Source organism: Ceratotherium simum, chromosome 24, assembly GCF_057802395.1.
Source record: "Ceratotherium simum simum isolate JZ-2026a chromosome 24, ASM5780239v1, whole genome shotgun sequence".
Taxonomy (NCBI): Eukaryota; Metazoa; Chordata; class Mammalia; order Perissodactyla; family Rhinocerotidae; genus Ceratotherium; species Ceratotherium simum.
In genome coordinates, this window is record NC_141923.1 from 27,532,785 (window position 1) to 27,547,140 (window position 14,356).

General features: G+C 43.3%; 1 protein-coding gene across 1 annotated transcript in view; it reads right to left on the reverse strand.

Annotated features, from left to right (window-relative positions):
• Positions 1-14,356, reverse strand: part of IFT43 (intraflagellar transport 43) — a 78,109-nt gene that overhangs the window by 50,711 nt on the left and 13,042 nt on the right. The window lies entirely within an intron of this gene.

A 14,356-nucleotide genomic window follows, 5' to 3' on the forward strand; every position in this document is an offset into this window, starting at 1 on the left:
CATAATTACAACTGCTGTTCTCAGTCTAAGGAGATACTTTGATAAATGGACTAAAACAGAGGTTGGCAAACTTTTTCTATAAAGGGTCATACAGTCTTCGTTGCAACTACTCAACTCTGATGCTGTAGGGCAATAATTAGCCACAGATGACAAGTAAACAAATGGAAGTAGCGTGTTCCAATAAAACGTCACAGGAACAAGCAGCAGGCCAAATTTTGGCAGGAAGGATGTGGTCTGCTGACCCCTGGACTCAAACGTGTCATTGCCTTGTCCTTTAAATCTATCGCTTAAAGCCTAACCGGTAACTTTTTAAGAAAACACTCCCTCAACGTGTCAAAATACCTTTAGACTTTTGATGTTTTTATTTTACACCAGGTATGTTTTCTCTCCTGCTTCTCTAGTAGCTTCCCAGCCTGCCAAGGATGTGCTCCGTCTAGATACTGGGCCTTTCTGCAGGGTGAGCCAGAACGTGCTGGAAATGACTGACTGAGAAGAAGCTAAGTCCTGGAATGCCTGTATCCAACTCACCTCCTGGGAAATGTAAGCAACACCTCAGAGAAAAGAAACTTGAGTTTTCTACGCTAGAGGCAGGTAATGGAGCTATCTGGGGGCTCTGTACATCTTAGTTAGAAACAACAAAAATATAGAAGTGGAAAACAAGCTATTGTCTGTCTCTATCGGGGGGAAATCCAGACAAGATGTACTAAGAGATGCCCACCATCGCTTCCTGGCCCACACATGCTTTTTTGGTATACCTGCCACCCCACACTGGCCCATCCTCAGGCTAGAAGGGGAAGCCTTATATCTCACGACCCCTGTTACCTTAGACACAGTTGATTGAACCAGGGGTGCACCAGTTTGACCCAATCGAATTCTCTGTCCCAGGAATCTAGAATTGAAGCTTAAAGGTTAAGCTGTTCAGACAGCACTGAGCAGTGGAATTAAAAGGACCAGCTGGAATCAGAGTAACCCAAGACTACCAGAAGCCAAAGTTGTGTATAAGCAGAAACCAAGAACCGTGTTTCGTTGAGTTCTTACTCCGTGTAAGGTACTGTGTTGGGGAGACTTCAAACATTAGAGAACCGAACTGAACCATATGGGGCTCCTCGAGGATGTTTTCAACCAATTTGGCCTGTAGTTATCTTCCCTGTGCTTTTGCAGATAACATCCCATATTTCTTTACCCAAGGACAGGACCATCTTGTGGTAATGTACGTTCCTGAACTTGGAGGTCACAGACCTGTAGCCACATGTTTTGTTTGGCCAGACAGTGGTTTTCTGTTTGCTTGTTTTTATTTTGAAATTTAAGCTACCACTTAAAAAACTGGAAGCTTTCCAGACAAAACATTAGTTTCCAGCTTCTCTTGAAAAACCGGAAGATCTAGTAATGCTAGGACTGAGTAATAGCTGCCCCCTGTAGACAGGACATACGCATTCCAGTTTGCTACAGTCCCCAGCCTCCTTTTCTGTCACCTTCCTGCTCAAGTCAAGTGCCAGCTGCCATCTATTACTGTGCACCCGTGCTGCTGTTTCTCTTTCTGTGCGGAATTATCTCTCAGTTCCTATGTCTACCAGAAGCGGGAACATGAAAGCTATGTCAGGTGTTTTGAGAAAAATGGGAAAGAGGCTATTTCTTGGTTGGAAGTGTGATCTTCTCTTACAATTTCAGTGTGCAAACTGAAAGTGTGCCTGTGTCTTTCTCCTAGTCCCACTTCACTCACCGAGGTCCCTATAGGCATCTGGGTGTGGGACCGCTGACCTACACTCTCGGAGCTGGGATCCTCTGCTTTCCTCTCTTTGCTCTGGACGTTGGGAAGGACAGAATGAACCAAGTAAATCCATGGTGCCACAATGTCAGGAGGGTCTGAGTCTATTCAGTACATGCCAATGCTGTAAGATGCTGAGTCCACAAGAAGAAGGGAAGGAACGTGGGTGGCATTGGCAAGGTTCCTCAACCTGTGTCCCCTCATTCCACCTCTGTGTCTACCATGGGGTGTTGGTTATAATGGTGACAGAAGCAGAGACTGAACAGGGAAGCGAATGTGGCAGATTAGGTAGCATGGAACAGGAGCATAAGTGACATAAACTTAGGTCAAAATGCACTCCTTTGAGTAACTACTAAACTGTTGAGGGATTAAATTAGTGACCATATGGTAGGTGCTTAGAGCAGTGCCTGGCACATAATAAGTGCTATATCTTTACTGTCATCATCATCATCATCATCATTACCAATGTCGATATATGAAAGGCTAGACCACAATAAATAAAATATACTACCATTTGGAAAAAGGAAAAAGAAAAAAAAAAAGACTCCTTTGAGCCTGCCCTGAGCTGTCACTTCGACTACTAATGGATGTCATATGGTTAATGAAGTTCCCTAAGATTCTAAAAACCAAAATCATCTGTTTTGTCTTCTTTAACCACAAACCCCAAGAAGCCATGGCTAGTGGGGGGATGAGTGAAAATCCTTTCTGCCTAGAGGTGACACAAAGACACATTTTCTCTCCTATTCTTCCCATTAGGAAATGGTACCAGCTGCTAAATAGGACAGGAGCTTCAAAACAAAAAGATCACCACAGAAGAGTCACTCCTCCACATCCAACAGAATTTAACTCGTTCCAAAATCAAAGGTTTTTTGTACTAATGACTGAAGACTTCAGGTGTTAACACAATGTTGTAAAACCGTAAGCCACTTTTCACTGAGCTCGCCCAGGAGAGGAAGAGTCACAAAGAAATTCTCTGCACAAAACGGGGCAGAGGCTATAGCTGTCCTCCCTGTTCCCCACTAGGAGTCTTGGCCAACCTCAGGAGAGAGCGCTGAGGCCGATGCGAGCTAGGAAGGGAAGGTAGAATGTAACGCTCTGCAAAGCAGGGCTTGGGCATCTGGTGGAAGACGTACCCTGACGAGGAATGCTTATGTTCATGATTTAGTACTCTGGGTCCAAGGATAAGAAATTATTTTCGTAAATGCTCCCTCCTTTGAGTCTTGTGATGGCCACACACAAATACCCTGTCTGGATGAGACAGACTTAATTTACCACGACTACCAAGTTATAAAAGCTCCTCCCGAGAATTCAACTTTGTTCCCCATGTGGGGAGCTGGGCACTGTCCTATGTGCACCGAGTGAGACAGAAAACGTAGACGTCACCCCTGTCCTCAAATGCTACCCCAGTTCAATGAGGCTGAGAAGAGGCAGAATTCAGGGTGTACCAGGTCTGTATGAAAGCCATGTGGTTGGACATCAGGCTTAATCTGAAACTTAAGAGGCTAAGTTGGAGGTGGGAGGTAGGCACGAGGGATGGAGGTCCTGAGAGTCATTCCAGGGAGAGGCTGCATCCAGGGCCCCGGGGTGAAGCTGAGGGGGAATCCCTCAGCCCCTAGTTCCACTCAATTTTGCAGTTTTCTTGTCACCTGTGGTGGTTTTTACCAGGCCACTTTCTCCTGGGGCATCCTTAAGCCAGGGCTCTGACAAGCATGCATGAGCTTGCAGTACATGACTAAAGGCAAACAGAACTGTACCAACCAACTTGGGAAGTGTTGAGGACAGAAGAGGTCAAGGAAGCTTTATGGGAAAAGTGGGCTTGCCCTGGATTGGAAAGATAAGCAGGGATGATGAGGAAAAGCATTCCAGAAGCAACCAGATCCAAGGTGTAGGGCTACCAGGATAGCACATAACACTTGGGCCGCGGCAAATGCTATTAAGTGGTATCACGTTGGTAGGAGTCCCTGGGAAAAGTCTTTGGGAGTCTGAGCCCCTCAGTGTCTGTTACTTCACAATGCAGGGCGTTGAGTGGAAGCTGATGCAATTTGATCATAACGCAGTACTTTAAAATTAGGTGCAAATGATCTATTTGCAATGTAAGCAGATGACTGGCTATCAGCAATGTAATTTAAAAGGTCTGGCATGGACAGTCCAGTCCCTGAATGCCTGGCTGCTCTCCTAAGAGCTATGACGGCATCTAGACACCTAGTCAGCCCTGTTTCAAAAAGAGCCCCATGGCTCTCTCCCCAGCGTGATCTGAAACCCAGGACATACTCCTAGGCCAAGAAACTACTGTGGCTCCTTTTAGGACCAGCTGTCAGAACCGCTGTGCTTTCCCCTCCCCACGGTGACAGATCAGATGCTGGGGGATTTCAGGGACCCGAATGCCCTCCCCAGCTCGACTGTCAGAGCCCCAGTCCCCACCTGGAGAGGTGGGAAGTTGCAACCTTTTAGTTACGGACCCTTCCATTTGGGCCAGGGGTCCTTCCCTCTCCTGCCCATCAGGTCTGGGTAGGACAAGAGGACACATGAATGTCTGATTTATTTTTTCTCAAATCTTATGTGTTTGAGTTCTCTGCGTAATGGCCCAGGCATCTAAAGGGTAATTAATTTACTCTTGTTCCATCCTTGAAACTAGAAACTTAATCTGTAGGCAGGTTAAGACAGTCATGGCATTTTTTTCATGCAGCTCACCAACTCCAGAATCCTCCTTGACCAAGCACGTGGGAAGACACTACCAATCTGTTTGAGCTATGACTTTGGAAGAAATCTGTGTGCTATCCCTGTGTTAGGGAAGAGGGAAAAAAAAAACCTGGATGAGTGAGAGAGAGCAGAGCTCAAATGATCTTAAAAGCCAGAAAGAAGAGAAGAGCTGATCCTAGAAGTCAAAAGTCCTGGTTTATTCTTTAAATTGCTCTGCTTCTGAAATTCAGAGGCACAGCCCCAAGACATCTGCTGGGAAAACAATTTCCAATTTTGGCAGATTTACTGCCAGGTAACATTACCCAAACTTGTTTTCAAAAAGAGAGTCTTAAAATGTGCAACACCAGGAACGACAGAAATAGGAACGGGTGACGGTAGCCCTCAGGCAGTGCACCCCTCGTGTTCTCTCTTGAAAGCTGGAGTCATGTCTCCGAGTGTGGGAAATGAGCACAGCCCGCTGGGGCTGCTGCCTGATGGACAGAGGGGGCAGGACCCCGCATAGCTCCTGAAGAGAAGCAAAAATGTGCTCTCTCCAAAAATAAACAGGGGCAGGAATGACTGTGAGTAAAGAGCTGGAGGCACGTGACTGGTGGTTGCGGTCCTGAAATACCAGCTTTCTACAAAAAAGAGCCTGTGATAGGCAGAGAGCGGGAAATTCAGGAAACAGCCTCTTTATATGGTCTCATCCGAATGGGCCAGGATTCAACTAACTGGAATTACCAAGTCAGAGGGAGCCTTTAGAGCCAGACTTGTTTCTGATCTTTATATGGTTCCCCCAGATTCTTAAGATGCCGAAATAGAAAAGATGCTGCAGTGCCAAAAAAGGAGCCTTTTGAGTTTAGAAACTTCTCACACACTCTCAAAAGTCCTGGAGAAACCCCACAGTATGAATCAGTCCCAAATCCAAACTGCAACCTGTTTCAAAAAGCCAGTCCAAATGCACACATAAATTCCCAACAGGAAAGACATTTGGTTAAGATCCACTGCATGCTTCACATCTACCCATCTTCCAGCTTCTAGGGGCAATACAGCTCCCAAGTTCAAACCTGGTTACTGGCTAAAAACAAATTTCCCTTCCTTTCTCCAGCAACTTGAATGAAGACCCAAGAAAGGTGTTCTTATATGCTTGATGAGAGAGAAGATTAACACTTCTTAAAACATGCATACGCTGCAGGGGCAGGCACTTATTCCTCAAATCTGTCCGCCATGCATAGTTACATCTCTGCCAATTTCTTCCTCCTGCCTCAACCCTGGGTCTGACAACTAATTCATTACAGACCTGAATTTTCTCCTTGTGGGTTTAAGATCATGGAAGGTAATGGACCATCCAACATTATAACTGAACCCCTGTGAGTAAATATAGCTCTTTCAAGCTGAAATGGACGTATCAAAATGCAAATTCTATTTTAAGTATAAGAAAGAAATCTGATCATCAATAGATGCTAAAGCCATGGGGTGAAAGATTTATTGATGGGGAACTGGGCATTCTCATGGTGCCAAAGAATAGCCCCATACATTACATACCAGTTGCAAGGGAGACAGTGTTCCTTAACACAAGAGATATCTATCACCACCATAACTCCATCATCAAACTTAGCAGCATTAGCAGTGGGACGTGATGTGCTGCCACTTGGAGCACGCAGCACCACCCAGGAAAAATTCCTGCCTCAAACATTCACCCAGAATTTAATGAAGCCTTCCTATCTGATTTCCAGTTTTGGAAATCAGGTCAGAGAGGAATAAGTTCAAAGACACTAGGAAGAAAGACAAATCCAGCATGAGGGAACTCTAAAGAACAATTGGCCCAATTTCTTCAAAAAGTCAAGAGCATTAAGAAGGGGCGTGTGTTGGGGGTGGAAGGGGGAGCAAACTATTCTAAATTAAAAGAGACTTAAGAGAGAGAAACTTAATGGAGTGGTTCTTGATTGATCCTGGTTTGAAAAAATAGCTATAAAAGACATTTTGGAGACAACTGGGGAAAATGAATACGTACTGGGTAATAGATGATATTAGAGAATTTTGAATACTGTTAAGTATCGAATTGTGGATTTCTAGGAAAATGTCCCCATTGAAGTGACATGTCATGATGTTTGCTTTGAAATAATTCAGCAAAAAACTATAAAACACATATATATTTTAACATATTTTATAAATTATCAATATGAGGGTTGTTCATGGATATATCTGCTCAATGAAGAACTAGGCTGAACAGGAACAGAGACAATCTCCATTCCCTGGGTGGGAATTCCTAACACCAACACCCTGAGGAACAGAAAACAACTCTACACCCCAAACATCAGGTCTGAGATCCCTGCCAGAGCTAGAAGTGATGGAACAATGAGCTTCTAAATAAAAGTGCCTCCTCGTGTCCCCCTCCCCCAATCTACTGTGGATTGTATTTTAATTGTGTATATATGTATATGAGAGATTTGGGTAAGGAAAAAAATGTGGTGGAAAGAACACTAGACTAGACACCAAGTAATCTGGGTTCTAGTCCTGACTCTACCACTAATTAGTTCCATGATCCTGGATTTTAACTCATGGTAGAAGTGATACATCCCAGTTCTACAATTTTGTGATTCAATGAGTCTATGAATGGTAGTATTTTCAATTCAAGGAGAGGGTACCTAGGGAAAAAGATGTAAATGATGACATGGAACATCTATCACTGATTTGAACTGGTACGTAGGAGATGGAGACAATAAAAGAGAAAAGACAAGGTACAGAGAGAAATGAGAATATGTAAGCATAAAGACTTGATCAGTAGTGAATAAGCCAATCTAGGCAATGAGAAAGAATATAGTAACTAATTTATAGCTAATAATAATAACAACAGCCAACATCTATCGAGGGTTTACCATCTGCCAAAGCTTTAGGAGGATTACTCTGCAGAATCCTCACAACCCAATGAAGTGGACACTACTACATACCAAGTTTACTGACGAGAAAACTGAGGCTTAGAGATGAACTCACTTAAAATCATCCTATTTGTAAGTAATGGAGCAAGGATTCAAATCCAAGTCTCTCTGACACCAAAGCTTTGCCCTGAAACACAGGAAATATGGCTTCCTAGATGCTAGGTGCATGTCAGCTAGAACGTGCTTGAAGGGACAGAGCAGCTACAGAAAAGAATCTGTCTGGGCTGAACCAAAGTGCCCAAGAACAACAGAGACTAGATCGATGCCATCCAGCCTGATATGAAGGATAAGACCTGGGAAGACCAGAATGAAAGGAGCGTCTCCTTCATCTATTATCTGGGCAGAGTGAGATGTACCTGTTGATGGTATCAATATGTTCAGGAAGACAGGAGGACCAGAAAGTAGCTTGGTCTACCCCTTAACTCTTTAGTGAGGCAGCCGAGGGAAGGGTTAAGGGGAAAGTCAGGATTAAAAAGTGAGGCCTACAATAAACGACAGCAGTCTGAGCACTGCGCCAAGCTGTTAGGCTGAAGTCAATATACAGCCTTGTACTCAGAACGTAGCTGTGTCTTCACTGCACGTCACAAGATACTCTCCTCACACCAACAGTGCAGTGGGTTTGAAGAATGACTAACCAAAGGGGAGGGAGAAGTGAGTTTGCCAAAAAAAGACATAAAGGAGAAAAGCTGTAGCTTTAATGGGGGGGGGAGGGAGTGGTGGGGGAAAGGAGGGGCAGTTCTGGGTTCAAATTCTGGAATCATCACTTTCTAGCTGTGTAGCCTTGGGCTAGTCACATCTTCACTAAGCGTCCTTTTCCTCATGTGTAAAATGAGAATGGTCATGAGTCCCTTGTAGATCTCTTGTAAACACTGCAGACAATCTCTGGCACAGAGCAGACACTAAATAAATGGTGATGATAGTGGCTGTTATAACTTATCAGAAATAATAATACTAATAAAATGCAGACTTTGGAGGAGTAATCTTTCATGTCTAAGGTTGAAACAATGAGAAGTTTTGGGGGGGCAAACATTGCAGGGCCTTTTATTTGAGGATGCCCTGGACAAGCGTCATTCCAGGGATCCAACTCTTACCTATTCCAACTTCCCTGGAGAGAAACCCTTTAAAGTTGCCTGAATCGGGGCCAGCCCAGAAGCATAGGGGTTAAGTTCACGCGCTCCGCTTCAGCGGCCCCGGGGTTCACATGTTCGGATCCCGGGCGCGCACCGACGCACTGCTTGTAGAGCCATGCTGTGGCAGCGTCCCATATAAAGTAGAGGAAGATGGACACAGATGTTAGCCCAGGGCCAACCTTCCTCAGCAAAAAGTGGAGGACTGGCAGCGGATGTTAGCTCAAGGCTAATCTTACCCACACACAAATAAAATAAGATAAAATAAAGCTGCCTGAACCAAGAAGAGGAAACCACAGCTCCACTGCTGACTGAGAAATAAAGGTGATGCTCAGGACAGCCAGTGTCTGCCACTCACTGCAGTGGTGCCACACTCCTCCAAATATTCACACATACCCTATAAGAAAAAGAGCCATGTCCCATATCTCAATACAGAGTCATCAAACTGCCCACTTCAAATGACTCATGGGACAGGACTGTCAGCAGTTTGTTGAAAAGCCCGATCCAAAGAGAACAGATTTCAGTCCTGGAAACCATTCTTTAAATTCATCCTGGATTTTCCTACCGTGGATGGCATCCTCAATCTCAGTGACATCTCTTTGAGTCATCCTAAATCAGTTTTCCTCTCTTCCTGGGTCTATATCTTCCAGACACTTATAAAGAAATGCCCTATTCCCCCATACTTTTTGCAGTTCAGCCAAAACAAACATTCTTTTCAACTTTCATCATAAATCAAACCCTATCTGGTTTTGTCATTCTCCTAACTCCTTTCATTTGTTAAAATCCACCCGGCATGTGTGTCACCAGAAATACACACGAGGTGTAGGGCATAAACTCCCAGCACCCCTCCTGGTACCTGTGACTTTGTATAAGCACGGTCTAGACTTGCCACCTCAACCAAATCCAGGGTGGAATAACTGGGAGGAAGTTAAGAGCAGAGGAGCAAGCTGCAACCTTGATGCTTTAAGAAACCTGATCTCTCACAAGACTCCTCAAGGGTGATGATGGAAAAGAAATGGAGGGAGCTTGAAAGAAGTATTAAACAATGGGCTGGCATTCCCATCATGTGAGACCTGGAGAGGAACGCCTGGCTCCGTTTCCCACTCTGCTCACTGTGGGGAGACCACAGACATCGCAGCCTCACAAGCAGTTCTTCTCCATCCTGCCCTGGTTGTGGAAGCAGGAGAAGACACTCTAAGCACAGAGCAAGATCATGGCTGGCAAATTAGCACACGCTTCACTCTACCCCCGACAACATTTCAAGTGACCCTAGTAACCCTAAAAATTTTTAGACTTCTAGGACTGTGTTCCCCAAACTTCTAGATTTCATGGACTGTCAATATTTCTAGAAATAAATTTTGTTTGTGGAGGGTGGGATGTGGTTGGCAGTACAGAGTTAATAGTTTTTAATTTTGTTAAGAGTCTTTTTTAAAAAAACCACCATTTCAGGGCCGGCCCCGTGGCTTAGTGGTTAAGTGTGCACGCTCCGCTACTGGCGGCCCGGGTTCGGATCCCGGGCGTGCACCAACGCACTGCTTCTCCGGCCATGCTGAGGCCGCGTCCCACATACAGCAACTAGTAGGATGTGCAGCTATGACATACAACTATCTACTGGGGCTTTGGAGGGGAAAAAAAAAAGGAAGAGGATTGGCAATAGATGTTAGCTCAGAGCTGGTCTTCCTCAGCAAAAAGAGGAGGATTAGCATGGATGTTAGCTCAGGGCTGATCTTCCTCACCAAAAAAAAGAAACAAACAAAAAAACACCATTTCCTCTCACCATCATTTCATTAAAGAGGGGACCTTTTCAATCTCCCCAAATTAGGAAGGACATAAACCAGGATAAAGAATGAGCCTTTAAATTGAATAAATTTAGTTTCTGAAAAACTTATTACATTCTTCTTGGTTTTCTCATTTTGGTAAAAACTTCCTCATAGACCAATGTTAAAACAGGCTATGCTCTATCTCTTTTTCAGCTTATCAACCCAAGCCCAAGGTTGAATTCTCAGGCTCTCATCCCACCCTTTCTCAAACAAAAAAGGCTGAAGGCCAGCCACTCTACTGCTCCCAGGTGACAATGCCTGACACAAAAGGCATGACTGGGTACAGTCACTTGATCCATATATTTTGCTCCTCAGCTTGAAGTAGAACAGGAAGACCTCCTGTCCCGGAAGGAGCACACTGCCAACCTCTCCAACTCTAGAGCCTTTCTAGATGAACTTGGCAGAGTGCTCAGCACGGCATCTGCATGCATGAGCACTCACATCCTGGTGACTGTATCCCAGGTGTCTCCTCTTTCATACCCATGTTTCTGATCATTACTTCAAGTGCACCACTGCTGTCAGAACACTTTCTATCTCAACACTAATGTACCTGAATGCCCCTGTCAGTTACCCTAAGAGAAATCGATACAAGCTGTTTCTGCAACAACCACTTTCATTATTTTCTTGCCAACAGCACCACTTGAAAAAAGCCACCATGGATTCCGAAATAATCTGAAAGCAATTGGCAGGTTCTAGATCCAGAAACGGGAGAGCAGTCTGCATTCAACTAACCTTCACACAGATAACAACTACAAACTCTGGACAAAATATATGAAACAACTATTTGAAGGCACTAGAGGGCAAACAAAAGCAGGCAGAAACTGGAGGGGATTTGACCGTTGAAAGAAAAGAACTGCACTGGGTAAAAACCCATGTTTAAATGGATTTTCCCCTTGAGTGCACTCTCCAGTCTGGCTGGCAACTGAGCAGCTAGAATTCAAGCAGAAAGCTGCAGTTATTGGCTTGAGGACAAAGTTGGGGGCTGCCAGAGTCACTAAAAATAGAGAGGGAGAAATCCTGGAAAGGAGAGAGCCCCAAATCTGCATTTAAACTCCCTTGAATTCCTTTAGTCAATACCTGAATTGCACTAAGAAATCCAGTGAAAAGCAACTGCTGAAGAGCTAAAAAAAAAAAAAAAAAAAAAAACGCTGAGTGTATCACATTCACTGCAGGGGAGACAGAGATGGAAGTTTCAGTTCTACCAAGTTAGAGGTGCCTGGTACACACCTTGGGTTTTCCAGTGAAATCCCAGAAGAGTGGCACCTTAGGAGCAAAGACCATGTCCCAAGACTATGGAGTTTGCTCTAGGACTAAGGGCAAAACCAAAATAGACCTGACCTAACAAAGCCTAAAATCAGGTCTTATAAATCCAAGGTGATCTGCAAATAATTAAACTGCCTGCTAAAATAAAAATCAACACTTTTCAGAGGAAGGTAACATAATCCAGAGTTTCTAAAATGTATTATTTGTATACAATGTATATAGAGTTTCTACAAAAGTATTATCCACAATGTCCTATGTACAAACAAAAATTACTGGACACATGAAGAAATACAAAAACCTGACCACAGTCAAAAGAAAAAACAATAAAATCTGATGCCAAGATGACCCAGATATTGCAACTAACAGACAAAAGAGTTTTTAAAGCAGCTATTATAAATATGTTCAAGGACTTAAAAGAAAAGATAGTCATAATGAATGGACAAATGGGAAATCTAACAGAAATAGAAGCTGTGTAAAAAAAACAAACCAGGGCCGGCCCTGTGGCTTAGCGGTTAGGTGCACGCACTCCACTGCTGGCGGCCCGGGGTTCGATCCCGGGCACACACTGACGCACCGCTTGTCCGGCCATGCTGAGGCCACGACCCACATACAGCAACTAGAAGGATGTGCAGCTATGACATACAACTATCTACTGGGGCTTTGGGGGGAAAAAATAAATAAATAAAATTTAAAAAAAAAAAAACAGGAGAAAAACAAATGGAAATTTAGAACTTAAAAGTTCAATATCTGAAATGAAAAGTTCAGCTTGAAGACAGCAGAAGAAAAATAATCAGTGAACTTGAAGACAGATCAACAGAAAATATCCAATTTGAAGACCAAAAAGATAACAGATAGGAAAAAATTAACAATGCTTCTGGGACAAAAAAACACAGGACAAACCTATGGGACAATATCAGCAGTTTAACATGTATGCAACTGTAGTCCCAGAAACAAAGAGAGAGAAAATGAGGCAGAAAAGGTATTTGAAGAAATAATGGCCTAAAATTCCCAAAATTTGGGGAAAAATATTGACTGACTGATCTAAGAACTTCAGCAAATCCCAAGCAGAATAAATACAGAGAAAATCACAGCTAGGCACATCCTGGTCAAACTGCTGAAACCAAAGATAAAAAGGAAATCTTTAAAGCAGCAAGAGAGAGGGGGAAAGACTTACATACAGGAGAACAATCGTTAGAAACAATGACGTCCAGAGGACAAAGGAATGACAATCTTTAATGTGCTGAAAGAAAAAAATTCTCAATCCAGAATTCTATATCAGTAGAAAATATCCTTCAAAAATGAGGGTGAAATAAAAATATTTTCAGATCAAGCAAACAGAGAAGTTGTTCTTGCAAATCTACAAGAAATGCTAAGGGAAGTTCTTCAGGCTAAAGAGAAATGACACCAGATGGAAACCCGGATCTGCAGGAAGAAATGAGGAACAACAGAAATGGTAGTTATGCAGACAAACATAAAAGACTGTCCTTTTATCTCTTAATTTCTCTACATGACAACTGTTTAAGGTGAAATGACAAATAGTATTGCGGGGTTTATGACATATGTAGTTTTTAAAGTATATGACTTCATTAACACAAAGGGGATAAATGGACTTTTACTGCTGCAAGGGTCTCACATTTTATGTGAAGTGGTATAACATTAACTCTACGTAGCCAGTGATAAGTTAAGGATGCATACTCTGATCCCTAGAGCAACCACTAAAAAAATAGTATAAAAAGCTACACCTAAAAAGCCAATAGAAGGATTAAAATGGAATATAAAAGCAACTGGCTAAACAGAGTGACATAATTCTCTATTATACTGAGTAAAGGCATGTGACCAGAAATGTTTCAGTCTATCACCAATGACATTCAATATCAGTCAGTACCCTTTTCCTGTAAAGCATCATTATTAAAAGAATATTTTACTATCATTCTGTTCCTTCTCACTAATTACTGACGTGGTGCATAATGAGAAGAAATCTAGCCTAGCTAATGACTTCAATGATGCTTTCTGATCACAATCTTATGGTTCCTAAGCAGGTTAGATATTCTGTATTCACAGCACACCCTTTCCATCTCCTTGCCTCTCCTAAATCCTGGTTTCCCCCCGTGGACCTCATTTCTCTTATAGCTCTTTCAAGTAGAGCCTGCTCATACTTTAAAACCCCACAAACCAGGGTCCCAAGATAACACTCCTTTCTCACTCCCCAAAGTTCCTCTAGACCATTATTCTTCCAAATTATTATGGAACACTTCTTGTGAAACTCATACTGTTCAGCTACATCACCTCTCTTTCCTTCTTCATCCCTCTCACCAACAACTGCCTGAGCACACACTGATCAAAACTTTGGGCATTCCCGCTCCACAACTAGTCCCATCATTCTAAGCAAAGTCAGTGTTCACATGAACAATTCATCTAATGCTTAGCCCTATAGTTCCCTGATGCTTTAAATGACAGGACTTTGCTACTTTTTCAAATGCATCATAACCTGGAACTGCTCCATCTCTGAACTAGCTAGTCCTCCTCTTCCCTGCTTACCAAAGAACTTCCTTCTTGGTTTCACTTCCTTCCCTATCCACCCAGCTCGCTCCCAAGGTCCATCACATCATGCCTCACTGTCTTGTCTTTTTAGCACATCTCTGCTAGAACTTCCCAAAACCTGGATCAAGCCAACCATGTGGCTTCACTGGTCAATACCCAGCCTGCTGAGGGATGCTGGAGAAAAGTGCACAGCCATGCAAATTAAGGCTTAACACGCTCATG